Below are 19,910 nucleotides of genomic sequence, written 5' to 3'. Positions count from 1 at the left end.
CCCACGGCCGGCCTGGATGCCCCGGCGCCTCAAGTCCAGTTCAAGTCGGCTCTCTCTAGGGGGTGTAGGCTGGGCGAAAGGCTGAGGGGGGTGCCCCAGCCCCCGCTTCCAAATATGGGCCTCTCTTCCTGCTCCGGCATGCCGCTCCCTCCCTTACTGGGACATTCCTGTTCCAACGTGTTAGCAGACCTCTTTAAATGTTTGTTTTCTTTCTGAGAAAGAGACTGAAGGACATTGCCAAGACCAACATGAACTCCAAACACAGAGCATTCTCTGTCTGTCGGACACTTGTCTGGACAGACGGACCTGGGACTGAATACTAGTTCTGCCACTTCCCAGCCGGTGACCTTTGTGTAAATTTCCTAATCTCGCTGAGCCTCATTATCCTCATCTATAAAATGGGCATAATGTAGATTAGGTAAATGTAGATTATACATACTAAGCATTTACTGCCTTCAGTCAATGGCAATTAACATTATCAATTATATTGTTATTTTGAGTGACTAATAATGACACAAGATTATTACTAATGCTGCTGTCGAGCGTAAGTGTAAAAAATAGGCTCAATTAAAATTTTTTACTGAGGGAAATAGTTTTATGAGAGGTTAATAAGGAAGGTGAAATAACACTGGGTCAGGAAGTGTATACACATGATTTCATTTAAGATTCAAGCAGCTCATCAGGCAGGAGTTATTATACCCATTCTGCAGATGAGGAAGTTGAGGTTCCTGGAGGTTAAGTAACTTGCCCAGGTCACACACTGAGCTAGTACCTGGTGTCCTGGTCTCCCTCCTTCATGGTGTCCCTTAAGCCCCAGTCACTTCACCCCTGCCTGCCTCAGCACAGGTACCTCCACCTGCTGGGAACTCCTTTCCTTCCCCAGTTCTCATCATCTTGGAGGAAAACAAATCAACTCTGGAAACTGGATAAAAGTCACCTCCTCCAGGCAGCTTTCCTGATTCTCTCTCCTTCCCCTTATACAACTAAACCCTCCCTCTTTTGTTCTCCTGGTACCTTGAGCAGGTGACTGCTCACCTGTGTGGGTGTGTCTCTCCTCCAGGGAGTGCTCTTCTGAGGCAGGCACTAGACCTGTTTTCATTTGGGAGGTCAGGGTGGTGTTCTGGTGGAGAATACAGGCTTAGAAGCCCACTTGCCCAGGCACATCCAGGCTCTGCTACTTACTGCTGTGAGGCTTGAATCAGCGACTTGACCTTTCTCTGCCTCGATTCCCTTATCCATGAAATGGAGATAAACAACAAGATCAGCCTCGAGGGGCTGCTGTAAGGACTGAGTGAATTACTGTATACACAATACTATGAATCTCTAAGTGATAGATATCCAGTGAATGAAGGCAAGGGCTAGGAAGTTCCTGAATTTTGCTAATTCACAGAAAGTGAAACATAAAAAGAATGTTACAGAGTTAAGAACGTGAGGTAGATATCAGGATCTGTCTCTTTCTTCATGTGCGGATCTGATCCTGTCTCTTCCTCACTCTGAATTTATTTCTCCTTCTGCATAATGAGAAGTTTGGCTCTCACAGCCAGATGATCTTTGAAGGGTAATATCCAGTAATATTAATGATTATTTCTTTGCCTGTAGGACTTTCACTTGTGTAATGTTCCAAGTTAGAAGTTAAACTCAGAAATTAATGTCTGGTTTGCCACTGGAAGCACAAAGCTGTACCACTGGTAGATCACTGTACTAACCATGATTGTTGCCAGCTTTTACCGAGCACGGGCTAGTGCCAGGCATTGAGCCAAGTACCATCATTACCCTGTTTATTTTTCCCAAGAAACCTACAAAGAAGTTATTACTGTGATTCGCATTCTACAGATGAGAAAACAGATGCTCGGGGGTTGTTAGTAGTTGAACAGGGAGTAGGATCTTTACTTGTCTGGCTTTATTCCCTACTGCCTGTGAGAATCCCCTTTGGAGCGTGCCTGTTCAAATACCTCTGGGGACAAGGAGCCTGTTATCTTTCAAACCAGTTCATTATGAAGCATCCTGAATAGCTCATGACTTTGGACTTGGACTCTAGGCAGACGTGATTTGGGTAGAGGGTTGAGGGAAGGGAAATTATAAATTCCCCCAAGATGTCTCTGCTGGTGTGTTCAGTGGTTAGAGTGTCAGCCCTTGCACCGAAGGGTCTTGGGTTCAACTCTCAGTCAAAGGAAGGTATCAGGTTGATGAATCCCTACCCCAGTCCTGGTGTATACAGGGGACAACCAATCAATGTGCCTCTCTCACATTGATGTTTCTCTGTCTCCCCTCTATCTTCTTCCTCTCTCTCACTTCCATTCTCTATAACAATGTGCCTCTCTCACATTGATGTTTCTCTGTCTCCCCCCTATCCTCTTCCTCTCTCTCACTTCCATTCTCTATAAAAATCAATGGAAAAAATATCCTCAGGTGAAAATTAACAAAAACATGAAATAAAAATAAATAAATTCCCCCGAGGGAAGTCTTCAGGAGCATTGTGCAACAGGTTGGTCAGAAGGCAGAACCTCTGTCCTCACCTACCTGGGCCTGGCCCAGTCCTGCTGGAGATAGAGCTGGGGCGTTAGAGCAGGGGGTGCTAAGATCTTCCCAGACAGTCTAGGTTGGGGTTTAGCTGAATTCAAAGCATCAGAAATTTGTGTCTATAATCACCAGTCAGTTGAGACACATTCCCTGGGGGTGGGGGGGTGTTTGGGGTGCAGTGGGTCAGGGAACACATTAACAAACAGTTTGGAGCAAATCAGGACGCAAATTGAAAGGGGAAATTGGCTCCAGGATGACTGGAGCTTGGCTTTGTTGGGTTTGCTCTCTTTCCAAAAATAAAAGTCTTGCTTGAATAGCTCCAGAGACTCATCATTCTCAACAGGATAAAGTTCAAACTCCTTGGGGTGGCATTCAAGGCCCTTCACTATCTAGCCCCAACTCACCCTCTTACCTTCTTCTCTAACCACATGCCCAGCCCAGCCCCAGCAGAGAACTCCACGCAGCTCCTTGCATACTCTGAGCTTGTTCTTGCCTCCATGTCTCTGCCTGTGCTGTTTCTTCTGCCCAGAGCACAACCACAGGCACCGTGTCTCAGTGACAGCAATCTGTTTTCAAACCCGTTGGATTTCCTCTTCCACTTCTGAGACTCTTCCGAATAGTCCCGGCAAAGAAAGAATCTTTGCTGCCTCTGGATTTGCAACTAATCACACAATAAACCAAGGAACATCATATGGAAATATTGAGAGTTAGGGCATTGAGCGAGTCCACAAAGCATTGTGGGAAAAAACACACACACACAAAACTCCTAGGGTTGACTATCGACGTGGTTCTGAAAATGTGGCGTAACTACGAAACTAATTTAAGAATGATACAGAATGTGCTCCTTAGTTCAGACAGTTTGTTTGCTGTGTTGATGTTATGCTTGAGTCCAACTACAGGACTGTTAGGGAAATCTCTACAACTTGTTCAGGAAGTTAGCCAGGGTGCGGAAGCCTTCCCTGGGGCATTTTAACATGCCGTTCCATCACAGGTTTCAAGTTTTGGTTTTCACCCAATGTCTTAACATAATTATCAGTACTTCCCCTTTTATTATCAAGAATCCCAGTGTGGAAGATAAATTATATGTCACTCTAGCACTGAACAACCAAACAAGAGCTTGTCTAGGTGGTGACTTTTCTAAGGCTTTGCCATCTGTTGGACGCCAGTCCACTTTTCCTGATCCAGGCTCTGTCCTCTCCTCTGTGACAGAATAAATAGCTCCACCTATACACTCTCATGGCAATGGGTACTTCCCTTCGGTCGCTTTTTTCCTTCTAGGCATTGGGCTTCCTCACTGAGGACCACACTGCATTCAGGGTTCCTCCTTGCACAAGCCCTGGTCATAGTAGGTGCTTAGCAAGAGGTGGTGGAGTGAATTATTTTGGAAAAACATGTTCCCCAAGGGGTTTTTGTTTTGCTTTATTTTATTTGCAGTCATCAAAAAATAAATAAATAAAGGCTTCATAACTTTATTTAACTTAAGTCTTTATACCTGAACACTGAAATGTAGATATGATATGTAAGTCTTAGAAAGGGAAATGAAGTAATGTTTAGAAAAATGACAAGAAGTGCCCAAACACGATTTTTGATTGTTGTGAAATGTTAAGGCTGTATCAAGCCTCTTTGACTATCCTTTAAATTTGAATAGAGACTTCCTTTGCACTAAATAGAATCAGAACTTTTCTTTCTACTCTTCTGTATTCTTCCTTAAAAATTATGTATTACTTTTTTTGAACAAGTATCTTTTTTTTTCTTTAGTAAGTATGACATATTAACTAGAAAAGTTTTTATTAGAAAAGATACAAATGCTGAAACAAAAAATATCATTTCCTAAAGCCTTGAGAGATCATTTAAATAAACCCTTTTATTTTGGGGGGTGGGGGCGGCATATGAAATCTAAGAAACTAACAGAGGCCCAAAGAATTTAAATGATCGAACAGAAGCCTCAGAGCTAGTAAGAGGCCAAGTTCATTTGGACCTCGTTCTCTGAATCCATGTCTCTTGATCCTTGCACATCAACCCTCTAATTTTTTGGACTGACAAAGAGCTCTGGAGCAGGCACACTCTTATCTCATCAGACCTAGTGTTCAAATATGAACTCCATGCCTCAACTAGGCTTATGTGGATGAAGTTAATCTATACAGCCCCAAATTCAAAGGAGTCAAGGAGAAAAATTGTACATAAATTAGGGTTTGCAGCAATGGGCGTTGGAGTTAGGCAAACTGGGGTTCAGATCCTGATTTCCTACTTACTTGCTGAGTGACATTGGTCAGGTTACTTAACCTCTCTGAGGCTTAGTTTGCTTATCTTTAAAATGGGAATAACAGTATTTTTCTTGTAGGGTTTGGTGAGGTTTAAAAGAAATAGCATTTCCTAATACTCACCAGTTTCTGGAATCAGTAAACATTCAATAAATTATAGGCATTATTATAATTATATTCATATTTAACATTATATATTATAAAATGTCCTTAAATTATGTATTATCATTATTATTTTTATTACTCTACTACCGAGACTTGCACTGAAGGAGAGCTTATCAATTTCAAATAGAAACTATGCAGGCAGATCTTTCTGCCCTAATACTTGGATGCTAGTCCCACAAGCAGTTTGATCTAAGAAATCTGCCTCTGCGGAGGTGGTGGTTGAAATCGGAATTGTGTGTAGAAGGGCCTGTGTGACTGGTTCCCCTGGTATCAGACATTTTCTTACGTCCCTAAATTTTTTGATATTGTTTTTTTGTTTGTTTGTTTGTTTGTTTTGCTTGGGCTTTGTAAAACTTCCTGCTGGGTAGTTTTAGTCGTCCTTCCTACTAGTTTGCAAGAGTCCATTATAATGATTATAAAGCTGGAGGTCATATATAAAAGTACTGATAGGTCAGAAAAAGGCAAAAAGAAGGAAGCTAGGTCCTCATGTTCATTCACTTTAAATATCTGTTAATAGTTCTTTTATAATTTTTCATGGTTATTTTCTTTTCTCTTTTTTTACCCCCCTCCCCACTTCCACAGACATCTATTTACCAATGAACATAGAAGCAACCTTGATACCAAAGAAATCCATTCATTCAAGTATTCACCAACTCATTTGATATATATTATTTTATTAAATACCTTCATTCTGAGCATAGACATTCAGATTTCATAAGCTGTTTATGGAATATGAACAGACCTCAGTTCAAACCTCAGCTTCTCTATATCCTATAGATTTGATCTTGGGCAGATTAGCAACCTACCCCTCTGAACAAGCTCCTTCTCTCAAGCTCCCTGTCTCAGCCCTGACACCATCACCATCTTCCTGTTCCAGTTCAGAATGTGGGAATTATTTTATTCTCATTAACCATCATCTCTATCATCTCCAACAGTTATTTATTGTCTCATGCTGTCTGCTGGGCACAAGGAGACCTGCCCCCAAGGAGTATACCTGATGGTCAGGTACGCCCATAAACACACAGTGAATGTGTGTAATGATAATAAAAGCCCACGCCTATTGTACACTTAATTATTGCTAGGCACTATTCCAAGAGCTTTATATGCATTCAATTTTTTAAATTATGTCAATAACCCTAAGAGATAGGTACTATTATATTTTTTAGTTGATAGGTGAGGAAACTGAAGCAACAGTGATTAAACACCATGTCCAAGGTCACACAGCTCGTTAGCAGTGGAGACAGAATGCAACAGCTTTGAAAGTCGCCTTCAAAACCATTGCTATTAACCTTCCATGAACTCTTCTCTGCCTGCGGGCATGATGGCAAAGCTTCAGGGTACCAGAGGAGGAGCTTCTAACCAGACTGAGCCCTAAAATGTGGGTAGGGGGTAGCCAGAGCGATCCTCCCATCCCCCTTCTACCCCCAGTGTAGGCTCTCACGTGGACCAATCCTTCATTGGTCCCACTCCCTGCTAGTCCATTCTTCCCACTGTGCCACAGTGATCTTTCTAATCAAGCCTGATCACATTACTGCTTTTGTACTTGTGTTCATAAACTACAGGAGAAAGTCTGCACTCCTAGCTCTCAGATTTGCTCCCAGCCCTTTCATGAACATCTTTTTGGTCCTCTGAGGGCAACATGCTCACTTCTGCCTCGGTCAGTGTCAAATCTGACTCCTTCAGCTCCTCTGGACCCTTCTACACTCAGCTCCTTTCAGGTATGCCTTTCTGGATCCCACAGACAGAGTGAAGTCACACCCCAAATACTCTTAGCTTTTTCCACTGAATTGGAGAAGTTGACTTTTGAATCTGTCTCCTTCATTACACAGTGAGCCCCTTGAGGAGTATTTCCCAGCTCCTAACAGGGCCTGACACTTAGTGAACACTTAGAATGAATGAATGAATGAATGAATGAGTAACTAAATGAATGAGTATTGAGAAGGACAAATTTTATGTTTTTTGTTTGTTTGTTTGTTTGTTTTTTTTATCTGTTGCAGCTCAAAGTACAGTGCTGAGGACATGGACATATTGATTCTCCTCTCACACGTCAATGGGGTACAGTCAGAACTATGAAAGGGTAAATGCCACCCATGTAGTCAGAAACAGATCACGAGAAAAGCCCTGGACAAGTGGTTAGGAGATCTGGGATTGTTGTCTAGGCCCTATCACCAGTTAGCTGTGTGACCTTTGATAAGATATTCATGTCTCTGAGCCGCCACTTCCTCAGCTATAATACTGCTGTGAAAAGTTCAAGTGAGCATGGGTGCCGAAGAACTTTGTCACATGCTGGACAGGCTAGTGGCATCAGTGGCATGATTTCTCCAGCTGCTCTGCAAGTATTAGTCCAAGTTGGGTTACTCAGCGCTACTGCAGGCCATGGGGCAAGCCTTTCCACCCTTTCTCCTCTTCTTGGCCTCAGTCCAGGAAGATTTCCATCTGTACCTTGTCTGCAAGCCAGACTCTGAACCTAGAGTTTGGAAAAACAGGCAAATTATTTTCGTCCAGGTGTATCCTGTCTATATACTGAGCTGTAAGGCCAAATTTGTTCTCAGAATAAAGTGAGTGAGCGTGTGTGTGTGTGTGTGTGCGTGCGCGCGTGTGCTTGCATTAGGAGGACAGAGTTCAGGATAGTAAAGGTAACTGTAAAGTAGTGGTAAGAGCTCTGAACTTGGCATAAGAGTATTTTGGACTTAATTCTACCACTGCCACGTGTTCTGGGTGGCAGGTTATCATAACTTCTTGGGGGGCTCCCTTCATCATCTCTAATATGAGCGATGTATTTGCCACAGGTTCATTGTAAAGATTAAATGAAATACAAAATGTAAGGCAGCTAGCATAGTATCTGGTGTGTGTATATACTGCATAGATGTTTGCTTGTTGATTTTTATTGACTGAAATTGGTTTCTTGAGAAAAGGAAGAAAAAGATGACAAGCATACTAATGATGTCATTGCTTAGAGTAATGAACTAATTGATACTTTCCAAAAAGTAGGGCAAACTAAAGGTGTAATACAGAGATATAATCGAAATGGTAACAGCTAGGGCAGAAATACAAACCACCCCAAATAGCAGGAAAACTAGACACAAAAATAACAAACCCGTTTATACAGTGAGTAATATAAATACATTAAAATAAATAAATGAATGGAGAGTAAAAGGTAACTAGCTTAACTTCTGATTCCAGCCAAGACGGATAAGAGGCCTGGATTTACTCTCCCACCTGAAACAACCAAAAAGACCTGACAATATATCAAACAGTGGTTCTCAGAGCACCAGCTATCTGGAAATGAAGGGCAGCGACCCCTGAAAGACAGGAAGCCAGTGAGGTGAGTCCTGCAAGTGACCTGGTTTACTCTCTTGAAAGGGTTTCCAGGCTGTGGCCTGAGGAAGGAATCCAGACAGATCCTGGAAGATCCCTGGGGTGAAGAGAAGAAGCTGAGAGTCCAGAGAGACCACGGCAGAAAGATCCCCAGGGCAGAGTGCGGGAGAGCAGGAGGGCACAGAGTGTTCATGGGTATGTGCATATGTCCAGACTGATCCAAGTACGCATTTTAAAGATTCACTTTAGCATGTATAAATCATACCTAACTGGTTTGGTCAGTAGATAGAGCATTGGTCTGCTGACTGAAAGGTCCCAGGTTCGATTCTGGTCAAGGACATGTACCTCAGTTGCAGTCTCGATCCCAGGCCTGGTTGGGGCACATGTGGGAGGCAACCAATCTATGTGTCTCTCTCATATTCATGTTTCTGTCTCTCCCTCTTCATTCCTATCAGAAAATATTCAAGTTAAAGAAAATACTAAACCAAACAGAGAAGGGTATTTAAAATGATAAAGTATGCCATTCATAGTGAGGCTATAAGAATTTTGAAAATCCATGCACCAAATTCACAGCAGCAATATTTAAAAAAACAGAAATTAGATATGATATAAGAAGACATTAACTAAAATAAAATCATGGGATTAAAATTAAATTAATCAAGTGGATGAATAATAAATAAATGTAACATATATCTGAACAAGTATAAAAAATGTAATTGGTATATTTCAAATTCTATGTTTTTTCAAATGCCCATTTTATACTCATAAAAATGTATCAAAAAGTCCAAAGCTCAAAACTTCCAAAATGTGGAAATATTTATGGTAATATCTTCTTCTTACAAAGCCATAAAAATAGAAATTTATAATAATATTAAAAATAGCTTAGAGATTTATGTACTTCAGTTAATAACTTTTAATTTAGACAGAATTTTTTTTAAAATATATTTTATTGATTTTTTACAGAGAGGAAGGGAGAGAGATAGAGAGTTAGAAACATCAATGAGAGAGAAACATTGATCAACTGCCTCCTGCACATCTCCCACTGGGGATGTGCCCGCAACCCAGGTACATGCCCTTGACCGGAATCGAACCTGGGACCTTTCAGTCCGCAGGCCGACGCTCTATCCACTGAGCCAAACCGGTTTCGGCAAGACAGAATTTTTAAAATAGCATCAGTAAAAATATTATGTATTAAAGCCATGAGATCTTGAAAAGGCAGCTTCAGAGAAAAATCTATACTTGATACTTACATCAAGTAAAAAGTCCAGGAGCCACTGGAGCAAACATATGTCTAAAATTTGAAAACGAGTAGCCAACTACATTGTTGGAAAGCAGAAAGAATAAATTAATACAGAAAAAGTGAAAAAAATAACTTAGAAAATAGGAAAATTAGGACAAATAAATAAAAATTGTTAAAAGACTTGTTCTTATTAATACAATAGGTGAACCACTGGGTCACCGGATCATTGTAAAAGGGGGAGGATGTCTAGAAAAGGCAATTCCTAAAAGTTAGAAACACGAGGGTAGAACCAAGAAGCATTAAATTAAAAGAAATAAATGAAGCACCTTCTTCGCAAAGAAATTCTCTGAAAATCTGGATGAAATAGATAACTTGTGGGAAAATGCAACTTACCAAAGAAGAGCCTAAAAGATATAGGAAGCTAAAGAGATTGATTTGTATAGGAGAAATAGAGAAAGTAGTCAATGATGTACTCCCTTCCCCCATTTTTCTTAGGCTTCCTTTCACTAGGAAATTCTACAAACCCTTTAAATACTACTTAACCTGTCAGGTCTAGAATAAATTTTTTAAAAACCATCATGTTTTTTTTCTTTTTTAAGAAGTGAGAATTCACTGATATAAAATCAAACAAAGATTGCACAAAAGATGGTTAGTATTGATTCAAAAATCCTAAATAAAATATTAACAAACAGAATGGAGAAACACATTAGCAGGATAACACATCATGATCAAGTTTGGGTTTAATCCAATTCAAGGATGATTCAATATAATTTACTGTATTAGTATATATAAGAAGAAAACCCACATAATCATCACCATAGATACTGAAGAAGCATTTTACAAATTTCAACAGTTACTTTTTATTTTTAGAAAGCCAATGAAATAAGGATATTTGAATATTCCACATGTGTTAAATGCCTGTCTCAATAATATTTTTAATATTATTATAAATTTCTATTTTTATGGCTTTGTAAGAAGAAGATATTACCATATTTACAGTATGGTAAATGAAGAAATTCTAGTCCTGTGTTGACCAATATGATAATCACTATCCACAAAGTAGCTATTTACATTTAAATTAATTAAAACTAATAAAATTCCTCAGTCTTCAGAGCCACATTGCAACAGTCCAAGAGCCTCATGTGGCTAGACTTTGTATTAGAGGTAGTCTCACTAAAAAATGCTCACTCTCAACACCTACACTATACTAGATGTGTCAGTGCAAAAAGAGTAATAAATAATGTGAGATATAAATATTAGAAAGGAGAAAATAAAACAATCGCAATTGGCAGATAATATGGTCGTATACCAGGTAAAACGAACAGAATCAGCTAAAAGCCACCATAAATAAATAGATTATTCAGTAAGGAAGTGGCATACAAAAATAATATATAGAAATCAATAGTTGTTACATATATAAATCACAAATAGCTAGAATGGCCAGGATAACAGGAAAAAAAAATCCATTCACAACATTAATCAAATTATTAAATACCTAAGTGTAGACTCTATAAAAAACAATCAGCTAAATATGAAGAAAACTAACTAACTAAATAAATAAATATGAAGTAAACTTAAAAACACTCCTGAATATCACAAAGCAAACTTAAATAAGAAAGTATATTGCATTTTTGTGTAAGAAGCTGCAATCTCATAAATATAACAATTTTTATAAGCTCAATAAAAAGGCTAGACAAGTATTGGAGGGTGGCAACCTCTACCAGATAGTAACATATAACAAAGCATCAAAGATGTAAACAACTTGATATTAGTGCTTGAGTTGGTATAGTCTAATAGAACAGAAGGAGTCCAACAATTGCCTCATACTCTATGATGATTAAATTTATGATGAAAGTGACATCTCATATCTCTGGGAAAAAGATTAATCATTAAATGGTGTTGGGGAAAATGAGTAGTGTTCTAATTATTATTACTGCATAACAACCCCCCCCCCCCAAATTAATGGCTTCAAACTACATTTATAGTGCTCACAAATTCCGAGTGTTGGGATTTCTGGAAAGCCTCGGCTGGGCAGGTCTCACTGGGGCGGGGGGGGGGGGGATCCCCATAAAATTGCGATCAGATGTTAGCGGAGGCAGTAGTTATGTGAAGGCCTGATTGGGACTGGAGAATCATTTCACGGTGGCTCTATGACATCACTGGGCTGTTGGTAATGAACCTGTTTGCTGAGGTCTTTTAGTTCCTTCCACATAAAGGATCATGGGGGCTCATTTTCCTCAGAGTGAGCAATCCGGGAGGCCAAGGTGGAAGAGGCAATACTCTTAGTGCTCAGCCTCAGAAGGCACAGGCTGCCACTACCACAATATTCTCTTGGTCAAGGCAGTTACACAGGTCTACCAGTTTCACCTCTCTCTGAAGGAGTATCCATGTCACATTGTCAGAAGAAAATGTGGGATGGGATATATATTGGTATGACAATCTTTGGAAAACACAAAACACCATAGGTAGACATCTGGTTATGCAAATTTTAAATATTAAAATAAGTATCAAATGTATTCTAATATACAAAACGAATTCATAACTATAGGAAGAAAATACAGGAAAGAAAATCCCTTTGCAATCTGAGAATTAATGTAAATTTAATTGACATTCATTACAACTAATAAAATTAAAATTTTAATTCCTCAGTCTCAATGCCACATCTGAAGGGGCCGATAGCCACTATGGCTGAGATTCAGAAGGTGAGGAATGAGTGGAAGGGGGCTGAGTGGGCCAAGCAGGGGGAAGAGCATGTGCAAAGCTGCCAGGAATGGAAAGAATGCCAAAATGGCTGGAGCTCTGAGGTCAAGGGGAAGAGCGTGCAAAGTGGGGTGAGGAGGTAGAGTAAGCAGGATCACCAGGGCTCTGAGGAATTTGGAAGGATGCGATCAGATTTAGGTATTGGCAGGATGGCTTTGACAGCTGAACAGGGAAATGAATGGGAGGAAGTGAAGGAGGCAGGAGACCAGGCCAAAGGTGTAGAGTAGAAAGATGGTGCCAGGCCTGTAGCCCTCTGCAGCAACCCTCTCCCCAATGTCTGTGGGTCAAATCACCCTTTTCGAACTAGGTTCAGCTCCAGAGGGCGCTTCCAGAAAGCCTACAGCGAACTCAAGATTCTTAAACTGAGGCTGAGCACAAGGTCGGGAGGGAGTTTAAGGCCAAACGGAGGGGATGATCCAAAGCCCCCTGGCTATTTAGCTTGGAGACTCAGAAACCAGAAATCATCCTAGCTGCCCTCACTCTGAATGAGGGAGCTGCTAGCTCAGAGACCACACCATCGCTGGGGAAGCCCATGGAGTGGAGGCTGCAGGGGTCCGGGCTTTCCCAAGGAGTTAACAAGACTTATTTCTTTGGAGGAAGTGCAGACTCTTTCTCCACTTCTTTTTATAAAGGCATCAATCATTTGAGTCACTTGAGAATAAAGCTGTTTTCAGCGAGAAGATTTCTGTGGGCTCCTGAGTAGGAGTTGGGGCGGCTGCTGTGGGAACGGCAGAACATATGGTGGTCTGTTGTGAATGCGATCTGTTTTTTGTGTTGTTGTTAAACTGCCTCTCGTTAGCATTGGGCCTGTTATGTAAGAGCACGAGGGTCCATATGGTTTGTTGCATAAGAAGCCAAAGAGGAACATGGTTTTCTGTTGCCCTGCAGCTAGTCCAATTGTGAGTTTGGAAAAACATGTGACCACAGTGTGACACTTGGGCAATGTAGTCAAGTCGTCCTGGATTTGAATATCAGTTCTACCAGGGGTTAGCTGTGTGACCTTGAGCAAGTGACCTAACCTCTCTGAATTGTAAACTCAGAGACTTGATTTTCTTTCGTATGAGATGGAGGAAACAGTACCAATTTCAACGAACTACAAATTATTGACTATCCAGAATGCTCAGTTCTGCATGCTTTGTATATGTTATTCTGTTTAAACCTCATAGAACCCCCTGGAAGAAGCTGTATGATCATGTTTCAGATGAGAAAACTGAGGAGCAAAGTGATGGAATGGCTTCCTTCTAAGTGAATAAAAAATCTGATGAACAGAATAAACTGGTGAATATAATAGAATCAGGGGCATAGAAAGGGAGTGGACTGACAATTCTCAGGGAAAAAGGGGTGTGGGGTGTGCGGGAAGAGACTGGACAAAAATCGTACACCTATGGATGAGGACAGTGGTGGGATGGGGTAAGGGCAGAGGGTGGGGTGGGAACCGGATGGAGGGGAGCTATGGGGAGAAAAAAGAGGCACAACTGTGATAATCTGAACAATAAAGATTTAATTTAAAAAAAAAGAAGCCGTGGATCACATTGATGTTCTGCATAGAGGAGCCCTGGCGTTGACGCTGATTATAGAGCCGGCAAAGTACTAGGCATGGAGAGGGCACCTGATACACAGGAACCTAGACCGTAAGCTCCCCGAGGCAAGCCATTTGGGGGATTTTGTTCACTGCTGAGGTTTTAGCACTGAAAACAGTGCCTGGTGCAGAGTGGGCATCCGATGATAAATTCTGACTAAGTGAATGGATTTCATATTTATGGCATAGTTGTCAGCTCTGGAGGCAGACATGGGTGGGTTTGACTCTCAGCTCTGCCATTCATTAGCTGTGACCACAGGCAAGCCATCTAGCCAGTTCATATTTTGGCACAATATCCTAGTCTGTGTATAGGGGTTAATGTTAATTCCTCAGTAACTGCCCCTTTATCTGTCTTCCAGGCACACAAACAAACCTTCTGTCCCAGGCTTATTCATCTGTCCTCTGCCCTATTTAAATCAGAGCAAAAGCCAGGACATAACGCTACAACAACAAACTCACCTGTGCTATCTGGAGTTCAGACAAGACATGCAAACATATGCCAAGATTAATGTGTTATCTCTATCAGAGGGCTTTGCACTGCAGCAGGTGTGTTCTTGAAGTGTGGTAATTGAACCCATGCGTAATTGCCTAGTGGTGGAATTACAGCCAAACTAGAGGACATTCATTCCAAGAAGGATTCTCAGGGAAAGGAAGGTCATGATCAATGAGTGATATCTGTATACGGATGGAAGGGACTGTGGCAACTTGAATGCCATTCTGGACTAAATCACCCCATATTTTATAATTGGGGAGACTGCAGTCCTGGAAGGAAAGTGACTTGCTTAAAATTAAATAACTAATAGTTATCAGGAGAAGCATTCGATCCCTAGTGGGTTTGATTCAGAGACCAGTGCTCTTGCCCTAATCTAACCCACAGGTTCAAGACAGACGTCTCCAAAAGAAAAGGAAAGGGAAACAGAGCCAACATTTATGGAGCAAGTACCCTGGGCTAGACACTCAGGGAAACTCTTTGTAAACATTTTCTTTTCTCCTCATTATCGCCCTATGAAGTGAGCAACCTTGCCCTCCAATTTCACAGACGAGGACAGAGTCTCAGGGCCATGATGTAACTTACCTCATATCCCAGAGCTGGAGAGAAGCCTGACCTCTACCCCACGCCTACCAATGATTTGAACCTACACTCTAGGGTTAGATAGTCGTCCACCCCACAGATTCAAGAGTTAAGCATCTCTGCTGTCCCACCTGCAGAACTAGCTGTGAAGCTTTGGGCAGGAGACTTAGCCTCTCTGGGCCTTCGGTTTTTCACCCCTAAGTAAAAACAATCATACATTCCAAAAAAATGTTGTGGGGATTAAATAAGCTCAAGCATGTAAAAATGATGACTACAGAGCCTGGCCCACAGTAAGTGCTGATTCGAGTTAGTTACAGACACACCAATCCCGCACACGCAGTCTCCCTCCTGCCCCCTGAGAAGGCAGAGGGGCTGGGATGGCCACGCAGAGCTTTGGGGGTGGGGGTGGGGGTCACAGCCAGCCCTGGCCTCCCAGCGCCTTCTGTCTTTGTGCCGTGTTTGGCATCTGGCCCAGGACTGAGGAGTCCCCATTCGTCTCCTGTCAACTCAGCAGAACAAACTGTTTCAAGGGAAGGTGGTTCCCCTTGAGAAAATGTTCCCGCACACCCTGGAGCTCTTGCCCTGCACGTTGCAGCCATCTGCCTGACAGGGCCTGGGCCCCACCCAGCACAACCAGCACCCTGCTGAGTCACCGAAGGTAGTATGTGGTCTGAACAGCTGGTGCTTTACAGCACAGCGCCCTTTGCCCGGGTGATGGCTTTTAACCAACTTCATCTCTTGGTGCCTCAGTCTCACATTCCTTAATAGCACGGGCTGGTGATGTCTGGTCAGTATTTGAAGGGAGGTTGGGAGAGACCCCTGGAGACACTGCTGCCCTCCCTCACTTCCTACGCCTTCCTCAGCACTTGGCTCTCTGTGTGCTTCACCCCACCCCCCTCAGTCCTTGATAAGGTCCCTACCGTAAGTCTGAGTGACAAGACCCCAGCAACAGCAAGAGCACCCTTTCCTTGCTCGCTTCTTGCCACTGCGTCCTCTTCATTTTCCTCCTCTCATTCCTTCTCACTCTCTTTTGGCGGGTCCTTCCCCTGTGCCAGTCCTAAAATGCTGCAATTTCTTCAAGATTTAGATCCAACCTCCTTCCTTCTCACTCCACACACCCTCAAGTGCTCTGACCCCTGGCCTCAGGTACAATCCCCGTGTTCTGGTCAAAGGCTCGGGCTCTGTCCTGGAACTGCCCCTGGCACACAGACCGCCTCTCCAGCTTCCCCCGGCTTCTCCTCCTGCTGGCTGCCAGCTCCAGCAGACTCACAGGCCCCGCACTGCACTTGCATGCTCCTCATCCTCACCCCACCCCGTGATCCGGTCTCAGAATCGCACCACCATTCATTCAGTACATGTGCAGTGAGCACCTTCAGGCACCAGGTCCTGTTCTAGGTGTGAAGGGGACAGCAGGGAACAGAACCAAGTTCCTGCTGTCACGGCATTTACATCCCCTTTGCCAAGACGTCACATGACCTGGGACTCCTCGCAGCTCTCTTCCTCGCCCTGCATGTGCAGTGGGACACCAAGTTCTGTCAGTTCTGCTTGGTGATATCACTTGATTTGGTCCCCCCATTCTGTTGCCATAGTTCAGGCAACTGCTTCTGACTTGGTCTGCCTGCCCCCAGTCTTGCCCCTCCGATCCTCTCCACGCTGTGGCCAGAGCCCTGTTTTAGAAGCACAATGCTGGTTATGCTGCTCCTTTGCTCAATGCCTCCAGGCTCCCTTCTATGACCTCAAGGACGAGGTCCACTTGGCTGGTTAAATGTGAGTCAGTCCCCAAGGGTCACTGGAGAAAGAGAACCAACAGGAGACTAGGGATCTTTCTGTCTGTTTGTCTCTCTATCATCTATCTGTCTATTCGGAGATTTATTTAAAGGAATCGGCTCCTGTGATTGTGGGGTCTGGCTAAGCAAGTCCCAAAAGTGTAGGCAGCCCGGTGTGCCGGACGGTCTTAGGCAGGAGTGACACTGAGTCCCAGGCAGGATTCCTTCTTCCTTAGGGAAATCTCCACTTTGCTCTTAGGGCCTATCAAGGGCTTGGATGAGGCCCATGCAGATAATGGAAGATAATCCCTATTTAAAGGCAACTGATTGTGGACGTTAACCACATCTGCAGAATACCTTCACAGCAACGCCGAGATTAGTGTCTGAATAGCTGGGAACTATGGTCTAGCCAAGTTGACACATAAAACCACCCATCACAACGTGATACTTTTGGACCTGGGCCATGCTCATCTCCCTCACCTCTTTTCTTCCCTCTCTTCCCCCCTCGCAGTCTCGGCTCCGTCACCCCTCGCTCTGTGCCAGCTGGCCTCCTGCCACCTGTCCTCGCATGAGCCTGGAATCTTCCCCACCCCTTTCCTAGAGAACTCCTGTTGTCTCTACAACCACTCAGGTGCTGCCTACTCAGGAAGCCTTCCCTGCCCCCACCCCTGCCCAAGCCCGGCCCTGGGTGCTAGGATCACCGCCTCTGAGTCTCAAACCCCCACTGTTCCCACGAGATAGAAACTGCCTGGTGGCCGCATGGTCGGCCCCACTAGCATGCGAACAGGTTTTGGACAAGAACTGAGTAACTGTCATTTTCTATCAGATCACCCCTAGTCCCCACATGGCACAAATCCCAATCAGGGATTATTTATTTACTTGTGTATAAGCCCTCTCCCACCTTAGAATATAAGCTCCATGGAAGTGGGAAATCATGCCTGTTCCCAGGACCTAACTGTGCCGGGCACATAGTAGATGTTCAATAAACATGTACTGAGGGAATGAATTCATATTTGTTTGAATGAGTTGAACAATAAATACTTCAGTGCTAGGCACTATTTTGGAGGCTGGAAATATAATTATCGATGAGAATGGAGCTTAACATTTTAAAGAGGGGAGACAAACAGCACTAAGTAAACATAAAGAATCAGGACAGGGAAAACAAAGATGTGATATGACCGAGTGAGTACATGAAGGGATGAATGAATGAATGAATGGCTGGAATGTATGTAAATATATCTCGCACTTACTGAAGGGGAAGCACCCCAGTGGGAGAGGGGTGTGTGTGTCTGGGTAAATGATCTAGTGCCTTAGAACCTAGGGTCCCACATTTGTGATAATGGGGGTATAGCCACTGCTTTGTTTCTCTCACGGGCTATCATCCATGAGAAGTCAAACAGTAAAGAATTTAGTAACTGTGAAATTCACAAATCATAAGGGTCATTGTTGATAGTGCAGTTGTTGCAACCAGAGCACTTGAGTGCTGCAAGTTCATTGCATTGTTTAGTTGGAGAGAGGCAGAAAGGCATTTTGGCAGGAGACAGACCTGGGTATATTTCAGTTCTATTTCAGCCACTTAATGGTGAGCCATGTGACCTTGAATATGAATTATTTCACCTTTCTGGGCCTCAGTTTCCTGGTTTGTGAAAATGGGGAGAACATTTATACCATTTATAGACTGTTGCCAGGTTTAAACAAGACAGTCCATGCCAAGTGCCTGGCGCAGGGTTAAGCCCCTACAAAGGGCTCAGCTAATATTAGCTATTAACAGTCATTCTGTCAATCACTGGTGGCTGCTCATAAATGGAGCCATTCATGGTGCAGTTTCTCAAGTCTCCCTTTTCTTCCAGGAAACTTCCCGCGTCTTTATGTACCAACACCTGTGATTAAGCAAAGCTTCGTTTAAAACCACAGTCCGTGTTCACATCCAGAACATAAACAAACCGAGGACTTGCTGTTCCATGCCCTCCCTCCCAACTTTCCAAAAGAATATCTTCTCAACATAAAGAGAGATGCACTCTTCGTTTCTGTGGAAAACAAGTGCTCCTGGTTATATGATCACACACCCCTGAAACGGTTACGTTTCTTCATGTGCTGCATTTTAGAAGGCCCATAAAAGAGTTCTTGTCGAGAGAAAACACAGCTGGTGCCCAATTAGAGAGGTGATCAAGACTAATTGACCGCGAGAGCTCGTAATGAAGCCAGACCCCACGCTGCCGAGAGAGAGAGAGACTGCGGCTGGGGATGGAGGTGGCACCACTCGATCACGCAAAGGCCATGACTGAGAGGGGTGGATGGTTTATTCCGGGAGGCAGAGTTGGTCATGTGGTGACCCCTGAATTGAAGGTTTAAAGGCTGGCTCTGCAAGGCTGACACCTGGCTCTGGCTCACTCCCTTCCGTGGGGATCCTCAGCTCTCAAACCTCTATTCAGGCATCAGCTCCTATCTTGTCTGTCAACACTGGCCCTGGGAGATTTCCAGAGGGGAAGGTGACCATCATCTTCAGGAAGACCTCCAGGATGTGTCTGTACTTCTGTCCTCACAGCCCTCTGCAGACAGCGGATGTTCTTCCTTACCCCTTCCCTCCCAAACATCACACTGTCACCCCTCCCGGCCCATGGCTGCTGCTTCTGTGTCTTCTTCCCACTCTGCCCTCTACAACCCCAAGACACTGTGTTGCACCCAAGACGCTCCGCTTAAAACCTGGCTGCTCTGTGTGCCTCTGTCTCAGACCATAAGTGGAACCTGTATTCCTCACTCTCTCTGTGGAGATGGGTTTTGCTTTTCCATAGCCCCCATGCCTCAGGGCCAAAAGGCAGGATCAAGTTTCTTCTTTTGCCTCCCAGTGCTACTCGAGCCATAATCCTCTGCTCTCTGTGAGACACACACACACACACACCTGCCGTTAGGCATTTGGAAAGCAATGCTTACCTACTACCTGCACAGTGGCTGTGTGTTTCACAAGAAAGTGTGGTCTTGGGACCCTCAGCCAGAGGATCACCTGGGAACTTGTTAGAAATGCAAATCGCAGCCCCCACCCCAGACTTCTAGGGGAGGAGCCAACACTGTGCATTCACAAGCCCAGGCAACTCTGCTGCTCACCATGCGGGAACCACCGGTGCAGCATCTCAGAGTGTGGGCTCGAATACCAGCCCACCTGAGTTCACATCCCACTTTGACGCACACTCGTGTGCTACCTCGGCTGAGTGACGTAACTCCTGCTGTGCTA

The 19,910-nt window shown here is 43.5% G+C and overlaps 1 long non-coding RNA gene across 1 annotated transcript in view; it reads left to right on the top strand.

The window, feature by feature from the left end:
* The window catches only part of LOC102260411, a 126,263-nt gene extending 107,209 nt beyond the window's left edge, over positions 1–19,054 (top strand). Inside the window, exons 7-8 of the long non-coding RNA XR_001362780.1 lie at positions 8,130–8,271; positions 18,532–19,054. This is a non-coding gene — a long non-coding RNA (uncharacterized LOC102260411). The remainder of the gene's footprint in view (positions 1–8,129; positions 8,272–18,531) is intronic.
* Positions 19,055–19,910: the final 856 nt, after the last annotated feature.

This window comes from Myotis brandtii, unplaced genomic scaffold, assembly GCF_000412655.1.
Source record: "Myotis brandtii unplaced genomic scaffold, ASM41265v1 scaffold304, whole genome shotgun sequence".
NCBI classification, from domain to species: Eukaryota; Metazoa; Chordata; class Mammalia; order Chiroptera; family Vespertilionidae; genus Myotis; species Myotis brandtii.
The sequence above is the reverse complement of the archived record's forward strand: the minus strand, read 5'-3'. Positions and strand labels throughout refer to the sequence as shown.